Raw genomic sequence first — 17,996 nt, 5'->3', positions numbered from 1 at the left:
TACATTCTAGGTCTTCAAAACTCGGGTCATATTAAACGTCATGAAAAGGAAGAACATCATCTACTACTCCTTTGCACGATCATACGTTGTCATAGGGCGTCTCACTGGTACTCTATCAAGTAGCCACAAAACAGGCGTCTCATACAAAGGATTTAGGCTAAAGTTCGTATTCAAAAGGGGTACAGACGTTGGCTGGTCTCTCAGTATTTACATATAAACAGAGAACGAAACCTTAGACTCAAAAGACTACATAGAGTGAAATCCTCTTTGCGGAACGATCATCAACAGATTACAGAAGGGTACTCTTGCTTTCATCTGAAGGAGAAGAAAAGGGGTAAGAACGGGGAAGTTCTTAGTAGAGTCATGCTAATTAGTCATGTTAATCACTTTTGTTGTTGTGTCAGATAGTAAAACATTTTGTATGTGTAACACCTTACTACACAGAGCTTTACGCGTAGGACGTAAATCAGAGGTGGCGAGGTGCTACGACCTCTAAAAGAAAAAGATATATATACATATATATAGTTGAAGGAAATTGTAGCTATAAGCTTTGAAGAAGAAGCTAAGCAAAAGCGTAACCGAAAATCGTATCACACTCGTTTGGATAAACATGAAATGGATAAAAAAGATCGATAAGACGGTTAAAAACATATATATAAAGATTAGAGATCCAAAAGAAACAAATATCAAGCTCCAGACTCGACATGTGAAGCTAAGGCCAGCCAGAGTATAAACATATACATACATATAACACAAAAAGTGTTTACCAAACTTCATAATATAAATCCTATATCTCCAAGTCAACCTCAAGGAGGGACGAAATACAAATATACAAGGAGGATAATCTATGTACACATATACATGGTACAAAACACAAAGCCTAAAGAAGATCTTCGCTTCAGCAGAGCCTCTAGTATGATCTGCGAGGTGCCTCGTGACCTGCATTTGAAAACAACAGAATATGCATGGAATGAGAATCGGGGGTTCTCAGCATGGTAAAGGTGCCCGCATATTTAATATATAAGATCTCGGGAAAGTCCGAGGAATTCCTAGAACTCCGACACTTAGATTTCGAACTTGAAATTAATATTAAGCCATAAAGTTTGGTAATTTACCCAAAGAATTCCCATTTCTAAACTAACTCTTCACGTCCTGTCTCCTTCAAACCTATGAATCACCTTCACGCCTCCACTATATGAGGGTTCTCTCAGATGAAAACACATATAATTCAATCAAGGAAAACACATATATGGATAGCAAGTACAACAGATATGTCAAATAGCAGTTAATTAAAGATAAACAATTAGGCAAGCCAAAATAAAGCATACTCAAACAAAGCATACAAGTGCATATGATGCATGTCTTTCCTATGGCCAATGATGCTCAAACTCGACATGTCCTGGTAGCTAACCTTGGACAAAAACACCAAGTGGGTCTGAGCCACAACCCCTTGCTACTTCCCGTTTAACCCAGAACAAGTGGAATAAACCACTACTACTGCTACTACCCAGGTGGGTGTTTAGAACTCAACCCAGAGCAAGTGAAACGAACCACTACTGCTATTACTGCTCAGGTATCTCATTCAAAAATTCATTCTCAATATCATTTCAAGTCATTCAAAAATCATAATTAAAATTGATCCTCATCATCATCATCATCATCATCATCATCATCATCATCATCATCATCATCATCATCATATCTCAATCAAACTCATTCATCATCATCTCATAATATCATAATCATTCTCATCATATCTCATTCATAATTTATAATATCTCATTAATTCAATTATTCACTTTTTAAATCTCCTTTGATACCAAAACTAGCTCCATCAACACCTAGCTAAAGGACCTTAAACAGAGTTTTCAGAAGTTTGAAAAAATTAGAGGAATGGTTGATAGTCCAAAAATTGTAAATTTTCAACAAAACAGTGGTTTCGGAGGGTCACAAGCTTGCCGGGAAGGTCAAACAGTTAAAAACAAAGTTTTAGTGCAAAACAGGGCATCGTGCGTACGCATGGTAATGTGTGTACACGCGTACCAGATGAACTTTGCTTCGTGTGCGTACGCATCATAGTGGGCGTACACACAAATTGCGAAATCCCCAGGGTGTGCGTACCACTACAAAAAAAATATATTTTAGCGACAAACTTTTAGTGGCAATAGTTTAATGGCTACTAATTCTTTAATTTAACTCATATTTTTGCGACAATTATATATTTACCATTATTACTATATGTTATAGTGGCCATTATTACTATTGCCAGAAAATTATTATCTTTTTTTGCTTTTAGTTTTATTTTTTATAATTTATTATAGTGGCCATTACAATAATTGCTGCTAAACTTTTATTATCAATTTTTTCTTTTATTTTTATCTCCTAAATCAAATTAAAAATGAAAGAGAGAGAAAAAATGAAAAAGAAAGAAAGAGCCACTGGGTTAATTCGTGCAATCCCTCCATCGCCGATCACCACCGCTGTAACCGTTGCCTTCGCCGACAGCCGCCATCCATCATCCTACTCTTTGGACCTCGTATTCCATCCGATCCGCCTCAGATCCGCATCGCTATCATCATTTGTTCATCTCAGATCTACGTCGCCAAAGTCTTCCAGCCTTAGATCCGCACCTCCGCCGCTTGCACCGCCGTCGTTCTTGCGCGTAGATGCACAAGATTGTCACCGCCGGTACGTCTTCTCCCTATAATTTTTCGATTTTGGTTTGAATATTCAGAAGCCTGAGATTCTCTCTGTGTGTTCTTACTTTTTGCTTTGTTTGTTTGCTTGATCCTAATGAATCTGGCAGATTAAGTTGAAATCGAAGTATTTTTTAGTAATAAATCTTATTTGGATTTTGGTTTAAGTGTTTGAAATGCTTTCTGCAGAGTTTCATTAAGATTATATTTGCATTGTTGCTCAAAATATAAAAATGTTTGAGTGTCTATTTGCAGTGATGATTGTTGATAAAGAGTGAGATGTTGATGCTGCATTTTCTAATTTTGTGGTTTTTAGAATATCATCACTGCTAGTTTTATTGTCTTTAAATTACTCAACTAACTATCTTGGGTAAGAATATATTGATGGATTCAAATTATGAACTGCATTTTCAATTAGTAGAAGATTATGAACTGCATTTTTAATTTTCATGTTTAAATTTGAGGTTAAAAGCTGTTTAATCAAACATAAATGCATATAACAAGGAAAACAATGTCATAATTTCATGCCATGTTATACATTTTTCTCACTATCTCTCTGTTTTTTTTCAATAATGGAGTTGGGAAGAATACTCCACTTTGTTGAGGATAAGACTTTTCTCATCACTGGAGCCACTGACTTCCTTGCCAAAAGTACATATATTATTCTCTCTTTCAATGTATAATTCATTCATATTACTAAATGTATTTATGTGTTTGGTTTTGTAACATAAAAACAGTTTTAGTGGAGAAGATAACCAACCAAATGTTAAGAAGCTATTTCAACCAAATTCAACTAAGTCTACTACTTACCGCTTCCAAAATGAGGTACTATTAATACTTACTTAGTCTGTTACACTTGATTGCTTTTCCAAATAATACTATTAATTGTTGTAGATCATAGGCAAGGACTTGTTTAGATTGCTAAAGAAAAATTTAGGTCCAAACATCAATTCCTTAGTAGCACAAAAATTGACACTCGATCCAGGGGATATTTCCCGCCAAGATTTGGGTTTGGACTCTCATTCTATTCTCAAGCAACAAATTTCCGACCAAAAAGGTACGAATGATATCTTAATTTATCTTGGTTAAGGGTATAAAGAAGGAAAGAGATGAGGAGTAGATGGATAATAGCTTTTCAACCTTGTGGTTTTTTTGGATAGCTGTTGAAACCTTTGAGAAGAGTAGCAGGTTTTATGATTTTTCAACTGGTATCATACAATGCATGTGTTTTGTGATTTGTGTTCTGTTAAAAGTTTATTATAGTGACCTTTGATTCAGATGCATGCATATGTTCTGTGGCAAATGACTTCATATGTGCTCTATATACTATAATTTTGATGATAGATCATATACGTCTATTCCTCTTTAACAAATGTGAAACCGAGATAACATACATGAAATACAAATGTGGAAGTAACATTAATCAGTTAGTTATTACTATTATTGTTAAGATGAGATTTTAAGTACTGGAGCTGCGACACAACTGTATAAATTTTATTATTCATTGTTATTACGAGATGTGTAGTGAAGCCAAGTATTCCATGAGCTAGATAATTAAAATAAATATTTTGAAACAAACGACCATTCTAATTCTGAAAAGTTTATGATGCTTTCATCCTTAATTTGCATTTGCTTTTTGATTGGCATAATTTAGAATTTAGAAATTGCCATTGGAACATGAGGCATCTTTGATGATGCAGAGGTGATTTGTTACGTAAAGGACTACCTTGACAATTTAGGTTGTGAAAATTCAAGCAAAATTATTTTTACTATTTATTTTCTTTCAGGAGAGCGATAGTGATGCTAGATGCAGAAGTTAGAGAATTTGTATGCAATTTGAATACTCCATTGTAAGAGAAATCATCCTCTAAAAAAAATATGGCTGCAGTTTCTGATCCCATGAAGAAACAAGAATTTGATATTGTAAGAGAAAAAATTGGTTTCGATTTATAGTTATGACAATTGAAGATTATAAAATAGGTTTATACTAAAGACAATGTGAAAGCACTTTAGAAAAGTAAATAGATGGAATGAGTGCAAGTTTCGTATATCATCAATCTTTATAATACAATGTATTAATTTGAGTATATTAGGACTTAAATGATGTGCAAAATTGCTATACATTAGATTTATTTATAAGGAATTTTATTTAATATAATTTTATTCAATCTTACTAGAATAGTTAATACAAAGGCCTACAATCATAATTAAAATGCAGGTAAGGATTGATCATATGGCTCGTGCTTTGTCAAAGACACATAGATCACCAGTGGTGGATTCTGTACACAATCTTTGCCACATCATCAACAGGTAGCCTTAACTTGAATATGCTCATGAATTTTTGAGTTAACAATTAACACAATTACTGAAATGAAACACCTCTTATTAAGTATACAAGTTAGGCTAATTGATCTCTACTTTTAATGTAACTATTTTCTAAGAGTACTATCAAGTGAGAGGGGAAAATGAAAGAAATATTTATTTTGACACTTAATTATAATGGATTCACAAAATTCTGTAATATAGTCTTTACTATAAAGTTAATTCCATTGTAAACTAGAATTGGACAGGAATTTACAGAAAATTCGCATTGACTACATTTGAGCTGTCATAGAAAGTTGAAAGTCATTGAAGGGTGGGTAAAGAAATACACCTGTAGCAATTTCATATATTAAGAGGGTAAGTGGTCGTTGAAGATTTATTTAACAAGGATCATTATGTATTGAACATGTAATCAAGTTTTTTGTTCTTTTTTTACAAAGTAGTAACCAATCCTAATTGCACAAGCATTCTTTTAACACCAAATAAGCTCCTGTTTATAACCTTTGATCCCTAAATTTGTACCTTTTTCATATTATACTTTTCTTATCCATGAAACATTTCTGTGGATTTAAGAAAGATACAATCCTTGGAGAGGTGCTCTTTACAGCTTTCATCCATGAAACATTTGCTTTTTGATTGGCATAATTAAGATACAATCTGCATTTGCTTTTTGATTGGCTTTGTTATGGTCAATGATTGGCAAAATTTGAGTGAACTGTTAAACTTGTAAAAATTTTTTTGAGAAAATAATTTGAAAGATATAGGCACATTGCATTATTTTCTTGGACTGAAAATATCAAAATACACAAGTTATCTGATTCAGAACTTCATGTATCTTAACAAAAATATGTTAAAGATCTTTTGAATAGAGTTGGCATGTTACATTCCAAACCAATGCCAACACTTATGATCTCTACACTTAAATTGACTACTGTAGGATCAGAGTTGTTTGAAGATGCAACTCTATATATAGTTTTTCTTAGATCAATCGCTAAAAACGAAAATTAGGCTACTTTTAAAGGTACAATTAGATCATTGCTAACACTTGTATTGCTATATTGATGTAACATAGTTATAGGCTTGTAGTATTTTTTGTTGTTTAGATTTGTAACATAATTTATTACTTTTCAAGATAAATTTGTGTATCAATATTTTGAGTTTAATAAAATATCTCATTTTGTAGTAATTAATTTCAGTATATTTATATTATGTATAACAATAATAATTGTTGGCAAAAATAATCGAGATTTAAAAAAAAAAAACAAATAGTTCGTTATTTCTAAGAAAATGAGTATAATATAATTAAAAAAAGTCTTAAGATTTTAGCGGCAATAATAATGGTTGATAAAAGTGTATAACATTACAATTTTAGAATTATTTTTAGTGGCCATATAAATTGCCGGTAAAATGAGTTTTGGCAGCAATAGTAATGGCCGCTAAAAATAAATAACATTGCATTTTTAGAATTACTTTTAGTGGCCATATAAATTGCCAAGAAAATGGCCACTAAAAGTTATATACTTTTTGCGGGCATTAAAAAGGCTTTTACCGGCAAATGTTATAATTGCCGTTAAAACCTTTTAGCGACATCGCATAAGACGGCTAATGTTTAATTGCCGGTAAATGTATTAACGACTATTTTTATTGCCGCTAAAAGCAAAATAAATGGCTGCTAAAAGTGATTTTTCTTGTAGTGGTACACACGAGTCTCACCATGCTCTGGTCTTTGTTGTGTGTGTACACACGCACATAAAAAATCATAGTTTTCTGCAAAATTGTGTTTTTAAACTCAAATTTCAAAAGCGCATAAATTTTTTGTTAAAAATCATTTTTAGTTTATTCTTTGAACATAATAAACTTCACGACCCCAAAATAATTTTCACAAAATTTAGGGGTCCGGAAGTCAAGTTATGGCCCGCCGAAGTTGGTCAAAAGTCATGTTTTTACCAAAAACTCAAATCTCAAGTTTTCCAAACTTTCCAAATCCAAAACCAACCAAATTCCTAACCAATTCAACATAAAATATACCTACACAATATCACATACTTCCATTAACTCTACAACATACCAACATTCACAACCATACAATCCATTCAACAAATTCATCATAAATTTTCCACCAAATTCAACAACAAATCAACAACCTTTTTCTTCTTCTTCTTCTTCTTCTTCTTTTCTCTCTATCTATACACACACACACACGCACACACACACACACACACACACACACACATGCCATAGCTTCTCACAGAACTCAACCAAGCCTTAACAATACAAAAAACATTCCTTAATCAATTTATTCAACACTTTCCACTCCAAAATCCACCATACAAAATCAAACAACACTTCTCATCAATCCTCACTAAAAATCAACAATAATCATCATTTTATAATCATCAAAATCATACTCCAACACATGCACACTCATTAAATCCTCATTCCCAATTCACATACCATATACACAATTCAACCAATAATTCATTTAGTTCATTCCTATCTTAAAGTTTATTAACCTAAAGTTTTCACGTTACATTATATATTAACTATGAGAAACCAAAACCATACTTTGGCCGATTCCTCCATAAGCTCAGAACACCTCAAAATGCCCTCCTTCCACAACCCCCAAGCCTCCAACTCCTCACCAATTGAATTTTCAGCTTCCAAAGCTCAAATCAAGTATCCAACATCCACCAATTTGATTCTAATTCATACAGTTTAATCTAATACCACACAATTTTAACATAATCAATACAAGGTTACAAAATTTTAATGATTCACGAGGGTTCAACAGTTTCTTACCTCATCCACGGATTAATTTGACAAAATCCAACAATTTCCTCAAGCTAGTTCAATCCTAAAATATCAAAATACCAAAATCTTCAATATCCATTAACTTAAATTTTGAAATTAAAGGGAGAAGAGATTGAGAAATTTTGGCCCAAAGTTGGACCAACATGCTAAAATAATTGAACCGGGTCTATGTTGGGTCCAAGCCCACATACTTAACTCCCCTAACTTAGCAAAGATTCAGCATTCTCCTTTTGTTCATTGAACTCCACAAATAGACGAAGAGAAGGGGAACAAATGCCCTAAAAATACTATTCGTCATCATCTTCCTTTGCCCATAACTTCCAAATTGTAGCCAAAGACCCGTTTGTAGTCGTGCGTCGCACTCGTTGTACTCTTTGATTCTATATAACCATTGTAGTAAGGAACTTAAATTTCTTGCCCCATTCTCCATTTCACTTTCAATTTTGCATTTTGGTTTGGGTATTGAGGAAAATTTGATTTTTCAATGTTTAGAGGAGGCTTAATCTTGAGTTCTACCAGAGTTTTGATCTAAGGCTACGAAAAATAAGGTAAGGGAACCTTTTTCCATTGTTTTTTCCAAGTTTGAGTTATGAACTTAGTATAAATTATGTGAAAAGCTTGTGATTACCTGGAAGTGAGCTTGTATGGATTGATTTTAGGGTGAAACGGAGCTAGCCCAACAATATTTGGTGTGGAATTGGTGGAGTTTATGCCAGTAAAGGTGGAAATTTCCAAAGAAGAGTTTTCGAGGTTGAGACCGCCATCAACGAAGGTATGGACCTTAATTTCGGATAGGCATTGTGTAAAACTATGTGAAAACCTAGGTTAATTGCCCTAGGTTAACATTGAATGAAAAGGTTGATGATGGATTGTGATTTAGTTGATATGTGAATTGGGTGTTTGATGAGTGCTATGCAATAGTATGAATAAAATTGAATATGTGTAATTGATTTGGTGTGGTATGATTGCCTATATTGGTAATTGATATGGAAATTTAGGCCGGAAACCGAGATAGGGTGAGATATACCCTATATGGTAAGTCACAGTAAGTGAAGAATTTACCATGAGTGAATTGTTGATGGGAATAATGAGGTTTTGATTGTGTGAATGGATTGTTAATGTGATTATTGATAGAAAACTTATGAAATTGGAATGAGTATGTTGGAACTTGCTTGATTAGTGATGCGTGAGTATCATTAGTGTCTTTTCTATATAAATTATATGGTATTCTATTGATATGTTACATAATTTTAGTGGATTATACCCTAGTGGATGCTACTTTGAGTTTTTATGGTCCTTTTTTTATTTTAGGTAGCATTCGGATGAAGATTTGGTGAAAAATTCATAAAGAAGCAAAGGAGAACTCATGCATACGCATCATGCATGTGTATGCATCACTGGCGCAACAAGGGACCTCATGCGTACGCATCTTAATTGTCTGGATTTAATGTGATATGTGTGGTAGCGGAAATTCACACCACAACTTATCGACAAGTGCTCCGAGTCGTACCAAGTAATAACTCACGGTGAGTGAGTGTCGATCCTCAGAGGATTAAATAGACTAAGCAAGTAATGGTTGATTAGATATTCTAGTTAGACAAGTTGAAATAAGAGTTTTGATTGTCAAATAGCATAAGAAGCAATAAACTAAAGAAAGCAAAGAGTAAATGGTTGAGAGAATAAGATGAGAATGGAGTTAGGATTTCAGAGATGTTTGAATGTCTGGATTAATATTCAATGTCAACTACCTTGATCATGCAATGATTATGTTTATGTCAAACTCCAGGTGATTAAATTCCTATTCCTAGGCATTCCAATCTCTTCTAATATAACCGACCGTCAATTCCTTGATCACTTAATTACATTAGAGGGTTACGTTCAATTTCCGATTTATAAGCCACACAACCTTAAGAATCAGAAAGCATAATGCAGTTATATGTTATGTATCACATTAAGTCTAGATAATTAGAAGTTATGAGAAATTGATTTCAAGCTGTAATTCTAATGATATAACTTTTCCAAGACTCAAATAGAATTCAAGTAGAATTAGAGTTATTTTCCAACAATCACTAATCCTTAGGATGAAGAACGAAACCAATACTTAAACAATAATAAATGCATTAATCAAGGATATACAATAAATATTTATTAATCCATTCAAGTAAACAGAGCTCCTAACCTTAACAATAGAGGCTTAGTTGCTTATGGTGTAGAAAACTGTAACACCCAACCACACAGAGCTTTACGCTTAAGTTGTAAAACAGAGGTGGTAAGTTATTACGAACTCTAAAATAAAATATATACATATAAATAATTAAAAGAAATGCATAACTAGGAGCCTTAAAGAAAAGCTTAAACAAAAACCATAAAAAGAAAAGCACCATGCTCACGTAAACGGATAACCAGATGAAAAGGAAGGGTAAAGCATATGCACGTAAAGAATAGAGTGCCAAAATATACAGAATATTTTGCTTCGGACTCAACCTGCGAAACCAAGGTCGGCCGAAATATAAATACATATATATATAATCCCAAAGTATCCTAAGACAGAAAACCAACAACCTGTTTCTCCGAGTCACCTCTAAGAGGGACAAACGTATATATACAAAGGAGAATATTTATACATATATTTATAGGATCAAAATACAAAGCTCCCAAAACATGTAGTTCTTCGCTTCCAAGAAGGCCTCTAGAATCCTCAGTGAGGTGGCTCTCGACTTGCATCTGAAAAACAATAATATATGTATGGAATGAGAACCGGGATTTTCCAACATGGTAATGGTGCCAACATAGGTAATAGATAAGGCCCTGGGAGAGGCATAGGGAACTTAGACACTCAGAAATAAACTTAAAGAAGTAAACTAAACTAGAAATTAGGTGAATTATCTAAGGTGTTCAAGTTGTATGTCTAACTCTAACCTTACATTTCACTATTTGTCTCCTCCAACCCTCCAAAACATTAATGGAACTACCCTCGTCACACCTCTGCAAGACAAAGGATCTCTCAGTTGCAAGGACAAACAGGACAAACAAGACAAAAACAAAGAAAACACAGATAGAATGCAATTACAACAAGTAGAACAAATAGCAAATAAGCATGGAAACTCAAATAAGCAAACCAAAGTAATGCACTCTAAAAAAAACATACAAATGCATATGATGTATCTCTATCCTATGGCTGATGAGTCTCATCTGTTGGTTATATAGCAAAACCCAACATGTCTGGTAGCTAACCCTGGACAATCCCTCCGTGCACGAATTCCCAAGAGTCTATGCATATAATCTCAATCATTCAATTTTCATCTCATTGGGGGAATTTCCGGGGAGTTAAAGTGCCCGGCCACATCATGCGACGTATGGTTAATAGAGTATCGAGTCTCAACCTAGAGCAAGTGGTAGCAAGCCACTGCATCTACTGAGGAAAAATCGTATCTCAGATAAATAGAAGTGCATATGCCATAATCATTCAAATTCAATTAATCATTATCATTATAGCCTTCATTCATCACATATTCAGTATATCCGCACTCCTCAAACATAAATCATCACTTCAAAATCTTCCTTCACTGCCATGTTAACTCCTTTTTTAGGTTCACCGCTCTCCTTATGATTAGGAACTAGATATAGGAGTTTAGGAGGTAAATATAGAGGTTTAAAACCTAGAAAATATGTTTAATTCACAAAAATACAACTTCTCCAAACACAGGGGTTTCGTGTACGCATGCCAAGTTTTGTGTACGCGGAGGTGTGAATTTGGCCATCTCGCGTACGCGACCCTTGTTGGTATATGTGAGCCCCTTGGACAAGGAAGCTTTCTCGCGTCGCGTGGTACTACTCGCGTATACAAGCCTGTAAATCTTACCATTTCGCGTACGCATGCACACACCCTCGAACACATGACATCTGGGCAGAACCTAGGGTCCATGTCACGTGTGTGTTCGCGTACGAATGTGAAGAATTGAAGATTGACGGTTTAGAAGTTATAGTAAACTCTCGTTGTTAGTATAATTACTAAACCAAGCAATCAACCTTTCTTACAAACGTTTTGGTTGTCATAAGTAACAAACCCCTAAATAAATTGATAACCGAAGTATTTAAACCTCGGGTCGTCTTCTCAAAGAATTGCAGGGAGGTATGTTCTTATTATTAGCTATGAAAAAGGTAAAATTCGGGGTTTTAGAAATAAGGAAGAAGTATGACAAGTAATTCAAATGATAATAAAATAAATAAATAACTATAAAATAAACTCTTGGCAAGATATGAAATTTCGGAAGTCCTATCCTAGTTATTCCTATAAGAATGAAAGTTAATCCCACTTAGTTAACCCTTGCGTAAGCAAGGGAAAGTCCAGTGAACCAATTGGTTAGAATTCCCAAGTCCTAGCCAACTTCTAAGGAAAGACTAGAGTTAGTGGAATTCCAGTTAATTAGCCAGCATAACAATCAATCGTGAATAGTTGATAACTCAAGAGCTTCCAATTAATCAATTAAAGCCAATAACATAAAAAGCTAAATAAGAATCTTAGATCTGAAATACCTCAAATTGAATTAATAAAAATATCAAAAGTAACATGGGCAGTTGTAACAAAATAAAGAAGTTGAGTTAAACATAGGAATCCATAAACTAAATTGAGGAAATAAATAAAAGGAACATTGAACCTGATATGAAGATGAAATAATCTTGAAGTGAAAAGAAATCCTAATCCTAAAATAAATTCTAATCCTAATCCTAATCCTAAGAGAGAGGAGAGAACCTCTCTCTCTAAAAACTACATCTAAACTAAAAGTTGTGAATTATGAAAGCATATTGAGTCTCTGCAAGTTCCCTGACTTTAATCTGTGTTTCTAGGCCAAAAACTGGGTTGAAATGCGGCCCAGAATCTCTGCCAGCAACTTTTGTAATTCTGCAGATCGCGCACGTCATGCATCCGCGTCACTTAGCATTTCTCGTACCACGCGTGCGCGTCGTCCACGCTTTCGCGTCGTTCGTGCAGCTTCCAATCCGCGCGGTCGCGTCAGGCACGCGAACATGTCACTCTGATTTCTTCTATTTCGCGCTGTTGCATGAGCCATGCGACCGCGTGACTTCTCACTGGTCATCTCCTCAATTCCTTGTGTTCCTTTCATTTTTGCACGCTTCCTCTTTATTCTATAAGCCATTCCTGCCCTATGAAGCCTGAAACACTTAACACATAGATCAAGGCATCGAATGGTAATAGGAGAGGATTAAGATTAGCTAAATTAATACCAAAGAAGCATGTTTTCAATCATAAAACTAAACTAGGAAGGAATTGTAAAATCATGCAAATCTTATGAATAAGTGGGTGAAAAGCTTGATAAAACCACTCAATTAAATACAATATAAACCATGAAATAATGGTTTATCAACCTCCCCACACTTAATCATTAGCATGTCCTCATGCTAAACTCAAGGAGGCCAAATAAATGAATAGGGAAAGGCAAGACTCATGCAATGCAGCCTATGAATGTGAATGCAACTACATGCAAAATGTTTCTACTTGGTAAAAAAAGTAAATAAATCCTTCAAAAATAAATATGAACTGGATTTCACTAATTCAAATCATACAGTGAAAATAAGTAAACTTGTAAGAAGATAGCACATAAAAGCAGGGAACAGAGAATCAAGCATTGAACCCTCACTGGTAGTGTATATAACTCTAATCTCTCAAGTGTATAGGGTTCTTTACTCTAATCTTCTCTAATCATACTTTCTAAACTTTGTTCTTCAGCTAACCAATTAACAAATATTTAGTATACTATTGCAAACATCATGAGGTCTTTTCAAGGTTGTAATGGGGCTGAGGTAAAGGTGGGGATGTATATATAAGGCTAAGTGAGCTAACAGAGTGAATCCTTGATTAGTCTAAGATCTCACCTAACATATGCATACTTTATAAAATTTAAAATTCTTTACGTAGCTACCCAAATTTTCCCACTTTTGTATTACATGCTCATGTATCAAACTTATTTTTGAATTTTGTCCCATGTGCATTGCTTTATTTTGCATTTGGGGAATTCTTTTGTATCCCCTTTATTTAAATACTGAATTTTTTTTATATGCACATGGTAATTTAATTACTTTGATTTCACATGAGCATGCTTCCCAAAAAATTTTTTATTTTGAAATATCTTTATTCTTTTTAACTTTCTACCTTGTTTCTATCATCTGTGTTCCCATAAAGTTTCTCCACACTTAAACAATTACACAATTTCTATCTTAAGCTAACCAAGGATTCAACTTGGGATTTTTATTTTGTTTTTCTGCTTAAGGCTAGTAATGTGGTTATAAAACAAGAGGGGATTTAAAGGCTCAAGGGGGCTAACAAGGGTGATGTAAAAGGTAGGCTAATTTGGGAATGGTGAGCTATAATCAAACAATGGCCTCAATCATATGCAAGCATGTAAATATACTAAATAATGGACATATAGAATGGAACAAAGTAAAGATTGCAATTATAGAGAAGAAAACGCACAAGAATAAAATATTATGGTTAAATAATGTAACCATGCAATTAAGCTCAAAATCTCACAGGTTGTGTATTCTTTGGCTCAAAAACCATGTTCCAAATACAACTTCAAACAAATTTAACACAAATTTTTTTAATTTAAATTAGTGAAATACTATAAAAATTTCTTGAAAAAGAAAATATTACTTCAACCAAGTTGTGGCTAAATGCATAAATCAAACAAACATGCAAATGCAATAATTAACAAATTAACATTGGTGTTGAGAAGGGACTAACTAACCCGTGGAGATCGGTATCGACCTCCCCACACTTAAAGATTGCACCGTCTTCGGTGCATGCTGAGATGTGCAGGTGGATGGGGGTTGTGGTTCCTCAGCTGGGGCTCTTTTGGTTCCTTTCCTTGCCGGTGGTTTGTAAGTAGCTTTCTCTTTACTCTTCTTGGTGGCCATCCTGAAAAGGGAAAAAGAAAGTAACTTTGAAAGCTAAGGGTTAGAGCAAGGAAGATAGTGGAAAATGTGGTAATCAATGCACAATAAAGAGGAATGACGTTACCACATGGTCATGACTACATGTGAAAAGTTCATCAATGGAAATATAGCAAGTGCATGTAATAACAATTAAATGCAAGATGTTTATTGGCATGCTGGCAAATGCATGAGTAGCATAGATCAAGCATTCAATGTCCAAGGTAGATTACCAAGTCTTTCAAACTAACAACATGTTTGTAATGACAATTATATATAATGAATATGATATGAAAAAGGGTTTCGTGAAAAGCAGGCATTCAGAGTAGTAGGATAAAAGATACAGAAAAACAGTGCATAATGCCATACGGGCGTTTTCACAAACACTTAGCATGCATGGTAAATAATCTAATGAAAATAATAAATTGAACATGCAAGCAACCCTTTAAAAATTAAAAGATAATTGCCAAACAATTTTGCAACAATCCACAATGACCCAAATAAATTTCCAACACCAATGAAGATAATGCAATGAATGAGGGTATGCAAATAAATTGAATGAAATAGAATGGAAGTGAAGAGAGATGAGAAGTGAAATAGATGAAGAAGAAGAAAGTAAGAAAGGAGGAAGAAAGAAGAAGAGATAGAAGAGATTATGATTAGAGAAGAAAAAATAAGATAATTAGCGCTGATCTGGATAAGTTTTGCGGCGCAGGTGACGCGGACGCGTGGTGCACGCGATCGCGTGGGGTGTGATGAATTCAAGTGACGCGGACGCGTGGGGCACGCGGACGCGTGACTCAAATTGTGCTAGTGGCGCGAGAGTAGCCTCGCGCACGCACAACTCTTTGTTTAAATGCATTGTTGCCAAAAATTGAGGGTGACGCGGTCGCGTGGTTGACGCGATCGCGTGGATGGCCTAAATTTGAAAACGGCACGGACGCGTGGGGCACGCATTCGCGTGGTAGGGCTTGTGCTTCTAGCACGGCGCCAGCCCTGGTTTAGCGCGACTTTCGGCCATACACCCCTTTTTACGTCGATTTTGAGGGCACGCGTTCGCGTGGGTGATGCGGACGCGTGGGAGGAATTTTTCCCACATGATGCGGACGCGTCAGTGACGCGGTCGAGTGGGTCAGTTTGTGCCAAAGGCACGCCTCCAGCCACGCTCTCGCGTGACTCTCTGTTCAAATCTTTTTTCTTCAAAACGCACTAGTGATGCGGACGCGTCAGCGATGCTGCCGCGTCGCATGCGTGCTATTTTTTTTATGCAGTATGCAGAATGAAAAATGCAATGAATGTCATGCAAAAATTGCAGGTTCAATAAAAATTCAAAAATAGACTAAAATTAAAACTAAAAAGAGAACGATCATACCATGGTGGGTTGTCTCCCACCTAGCACTTTTTGTTAAAGTCCTTAAGTTGGACATTTGATGAGCTTCCTGTCATGGTGGCTTATGCTTGTACTGATCCAGGAATCTCTACCAATGTTTGGAATTCCAATAGCCTCCGGGGTCCCAAATAAGGCACTTAAAACCATTGAGCAGTTTCAAACAGGGTTCCAGGCTCCCGGGGTGTTGAATGTTAGAACAGACTCCAGGATCCCAAACTTTTCTTCTACACCCGTCTTTGTCTTGATCTACATCTTTCCATCCGGGTGGTGAGTAGTCTGAATTGTCACTGCAGTGACCAAACAGCTTTCGAGATCCTTTCAATTGAGCTTGACACCAATCCTTGCACCTCAAATTGAAGTGCGAAACCTCATTGAATCTTGCATACCATCTCTGAGTGCGAGTCATTTCTCTTTTACTCTTAAAGCCGCAGAGAACTCTAAGCTGGCCATCTGTTTCAAGTAAACCGTATTCAAGTGGAAAAATAAAGATAAGAGTCAAGGATTTTACCCACTTGAATTCTGTGTTGGTTGGTAGTGGCCTTGGGATCAGTGTTTTTAGTGGTTCTGCAAGCTCTACTCCCTTGTGGTCTTCAATGAATTCCTCTACCTCTTTGCAAATTTCTTTAACTTCATCCATGTCTTGATTAAAGTCATTGATATCTTCCTCGTCACTTGAGTCATAAACAGGAGGTTGAGAAATGTCGACCTCTGCATCATCTTCATATTCACTTGGGGAAGATTCTTCTGATGACAAGTCATCATATACCCATTTTTCAAGCTAATTTCACTTGTTTTATTAGTCTTTATGCACTTTCTTGCATCCTAAGTAAGTGATTTGGAATGAAAATGCATAACTTCTTTAAATCAAGCAACTACCATTAAATTGATGCTAACTCATGAGGTTTGAGCTAAATTTAATTGATTTTTAATTGATTTATAAGCCTTGTGAATTTAGTGATACTTTGAGTGGTTGTTTTGATTATTTGAAGGTGAAGAAAAGAAAAAAAAAAGAGGAAAAGCGTGGCTTAAGAAAGCGTAGCTCAAGAGAAAAAAGAGCGTGGCGCATGGAAGGGAGGAAGCAAACATTGCCCTCCACAAGGGCACACTGCCCTCTAGGAGGGCAACATAAGGAAGCAAGCTTTGAGAGGCAACACTGCCCTGCTCTCCTCAAGGGCGGAGCACAAATTGGTGCCATGGATCAAGGATAGCAAAAACTCTGCCCTGCCCTCCTCAAGGGCAATATCGGGCTCATCAAAGGAATAAATTCAAAGAAAAAGCTCACCAATGCTTGCCACAAGGATCGAACACGGCACCATGAGGAAGCAAGGAACTAGGCCTTATTTTGGTGCCAAGAAAACCAAGGAAAAGAAGTAGCGTGTGCTTCCAACGAGCTTCGAACACGGGGCTTCACTTTTGGAAACACTGCCCTGCCCTCCGCGAGGGCAGGGCAGCATTTTGTGGTGCACGGCCAGCGCACCAGATTGGCGCACCAAGGGAGCTTCGGCAGCAACATCACGCACGCACGGGCAGAATTTGGCGCACCAAAAATTTCTGCCCTGCCCTCCACAAGGGCAGGGCAGCATCCTGCAGCACCAGCACGCACCACACGCACGCACCAAGGACGCACACACCATTTTCTGCCCTGCCCTCCACAAGGGCAGGGCAGCCTCCTGGAAGCAAATTTTCTTGGGCTGAAAATTGGATTAAAAATCCAATTTAATTCAATTCTTCACCAAATCAAAAGCCCATCCAAATCCCAAGATCCAAGAATAGAAAGTGTATAAATAGGAGATAGTTTGATGTAATTAGGACCTTTCTTTTGAGCT

Source organism: Arachis hypogaea, chromosome 5 (genome assembly GCF_003086295.3).
Source record: "Arachis hypogaea cultivar Tifrunner chromosome 5, arahy.Tifrunner.gnm2.J5K5, whole genome shotgun sequence".
Lineage (NCBI taxonomy): Eukaryota > Viridiplantae > Streptophyta > Magnoliopsida > Fabales > Fabaceae > Arachis > Arachis hypogaea.
Note: the sequence above shows the minus strand (reverse complement) of the source record.